At 62.3% G+C, this 3,126-nt stretch overlaps 1 protein-coding gene across 1 annotated transcript in view; it reads left to right on the top strand.

The window, feature by feature from the left end:
* FRMD5 (FERM domain containing 5) overlaps positions 1-3,126 on the top strand; it is a 37,435-nt gene that overhangs the window by 623 nt on the left and 33,686 nt on the right. The window lies entirely within an intron of this gene.

Here is a 3,126-nt window from a genome sequence, read left to right as displayed (position 1 = left end):
GCCCGTCCCCAGCTGCAGGCTCTGCGAGCAGGCGCTCGGCTGCTCCGCTGCATTTTCACAGCAGAGTCCAAAAGCCGTTTTACCTCGGTGTGAGGCGGGCACGGTTCGGTGAGCTCTTTCCTGCCAGGCTGCGGGGTCGGGCTCCCCCAGGTGAGCGCGAGGGCGGCTTGCTGTGCCGTGCTGTGCCAGCGGCGGCAGCCTGGCCGGTGTGATGACACTTGTCCTCTCGGGTGCCAAACAACCTCGTGCCCCTGTGAACAGCACCGGGAGTCCTTGGCCGCATTCCCTTTGGGTGGTGGGTGTCCGGCATCCCCCCGAGGAGCTGTGGTCCTGGAGTGGGATGCTGACCCACGGCTGCTGCACGGGCAGCGGGGCTGGGGCCGGCGCTGGGCTGGGGCCCCGCGGGCGTCACAGGAGCCCCCAGGACAAAGCGGTGAGCCGGCAGCCTTGGCCGGGGCTGCCTTCGAGCTCTGGTTCCCAATGGCACCTTCTGCTGTGGCCACGGGAGGTGGTGTCATACGCAGTGACTTCTCCGATGCTCCTGCGTGGATTCTCTGCGGTCCCTCCCGGGGGAATTGCTCTCAGGAAAGCAAAATCTGCCTGTTACCCCTGGCACGCTGAGAGCAAACCCGCAGACCTGGTTATTGCCCCAGCGAAGTTTTACAGACACAGGAGCTTCGCATCCCGCAGCCGCCGTTGCAGAGCGTGGGCAGAGCGTGCTGGGCTCTGCTGCATCGGGTGCTCTCGCGGGGAGCGCGCGGCCGCTGAAACTTCCTCTCAGAGTTGTCTCATCTGCCCAAATGAAGCTCTTCTGGAGGCAGTTTTCTCTTGCACGTGCGTGCAGCGCGCAGGGAGACAGGTACAAGGCTAATGGGGGGCTCTGGTTAATCTGCAGAGGTGCGATGCCTCTGAGGGCAGTGAAGGTGCCGGTGCCCCTCGGCACGGGGAGAGGCGTCTGAACGCCCCCGAGGACTGTCTCGTTTCACAGTGCATCAGTCACTGCATAAAAAGCCGCCCCTGGCTGCATCCCGAACGGATCCCATCACACGCGTGTGCCACAGGAGCCTTTTCAGACTTGACCTCAGCTGATGCCTGAGTGGGTCCCACCGCGTTCTGCGAGTGAGGGGGGGAGGAGGGCGGGGCGGGGGCGCGCAGGGCAGCCAGCCCATGCCTTGGGCTCGAGGCAGCCCTGGAGGGGTGGGACGCGGAGGCTGCAGGGGTGGACCTCGTGGGCAGCCGGTGGAGCCTCTCCATTGCCTCCAGGTATTTTGGTGAGACTGCCGTGGCGATGCCGCGAGCAGAGAGCTGGGCGCCAGGAGATGCAGGCGGCGGAGCGAGGGGAGGGCTGCAGTACCACCCTGATGGCACCGGCCGTGCGTCACCAGCGGGATTTCCAAAGGAGGCTTCACGTGCGCGACGGTTTTGAGGCCATCATCGTGTGGGAGCAGCCGGGCCCCGTGAGCCCCCCCTGCCCCTCGGCCGAGCTTTGCTGGGCAGCACCGCTGTCCTCCCTCTGCCGCTCCATCCAGCACAGGCGCTGTCTGTCCTTCTCCTTCCTTCTGTTCCGTCCGGAGCTGGAGCGGACACTGCACACCCCACGGCACCCCCCAGCCCTTTCCTCTGCGCTGTGCAGCCAGTTCTCCTCTCCTGCTGACTTCCGCGGGCGACTGCCCACAGCGCTCCATCAGCCCGTCGGTGCTGGCCGAGGGCCAGCGCTGCAGCAGCGGGGCGAGCAGGACGGATGGGCTCTCCCTGCATGGCCTCCTGCGGAGGCAGAGTTTGCCACCCGGAACCAGGATGACCCCGCTGTGGCCACAGCACTGCCCGGGGCTCACCGCCTCCCATCGCCGTGTCGTCGCCCTGGTGCGTGCCGGGCTCCGGCACCGGTGCCGTGGGCAAGTCGTTTTAGCAGCTGCATAATCGCAGCCGGGGCTTCATGACTCTCTAAACGAAGTACTATTTATTTAAAATGTGGAGACATTTATCATACCGTTCCAAGCCCCAGGAGCGGGTTAATGCCAGACCGGCAGCGTTCCCCGATTGCACAGCCTGCGTCTGCCGAGTGATTATTTGATCAGATAGCGCACGTGTTAAATGTATTTGTCGGGAAACAGAAACCTGTGTTATCTGAAGGAGACTGTCAGAAGCAGCCTTTGATCTGCAGAGACGCGGCGCTGTAAAGCGGGTCCCCCATCGGCTGCAGGTGAAGCAGGTCCCCCATGCACTGCAGGTGAAGCAGGTCCCCCATGCACTGCAGGTCCCCCATGCACTGCGGCGCAGCCGTTCCCAGGTCCTTGTGCAAACCCCAGAGCGCTGCCGAGGGCAGGCAGCAGGGAGGGCTGTCGGGGGGCACTGAGGGGCCCGATCCTGCCGGCACATCCCCGACACCTGGGCACCATTTGTTCCGCCATAAAGGGGCAGAGACAGCAGGGTCCGAACGATTTTACCTCTTCTCCCTCTCTGGCCGCAAGTGAGGGGGTTTCCCAGGGCTGCGTCACCTGGTTTAAGCTTTTCAGAAATAAGTAAAATAGTGGGTTTGATCCCAAACCTGACACAGACTGAGAGGACCCCACTCTTGGTAAGTGCTGAGCGGGGGGGGGGGGGGTGAGACCACGGCGGAGGTACGGCTCTGCTCGGCACAGACCCTGTGGGCAGCTCCGCTGAGCAGAGGTTCATGAATTATCAGGGTGTATTTGCGTTCTTGTCCATGAGCAAAGTGTTACAGCGGTCGATTGTAAATTGGATGGAAAATTTTGGAGCAGTTATATTGCTGTCGTGTAACGGGTTCAATACGCAGCGTTGCACAGCCGTGCGCTTGGTCGGGGTAAATCCCGTTGCTGATAAATCAGCCCTCGTGTGGGGGTCTGCGGCCCTTGGGGGTACGATTCTGGAGAGCAGAGGAAGTACTGAACCAGAAGAGCCTCAGTATAACTCCTGATTCTTCTTGGCTCACCGACGTCAAACCTTCAGCACATAGGAAAACCGTTTCTGGAAAAAATAGTGATCATCTTTCTGATGGAGAGGATGCACAGCCCATCTCCAGCGGTGACCCCTATGGCTGGATGAGCTGTGGGTGGGTGTCACTGGGGTCTTGAGGGGCTGTGGGTGGGTGTCACCGGGGTCCTG

Source organism: Charadrius vociferus, unplaced genomic scaffold (genome assembly GCF_000708025.1).
Source record: "Charadrius vociferus isolate BGI_N301 unplaced genomic scaffold, ASM70802v2 scaffold623, whole genome shotgun sequence".
Taxonomy (NCBI): Eukaryota; Metazoa; Chordata; class Aves; order Charadriiformes; family Charadriidae; genus Charadrius; species Charadrius vociferus.
Note: the sequence above shows the minus strand (reverse complement) of the source record. Positions and strands in the feature narration are given on the sequence as shown.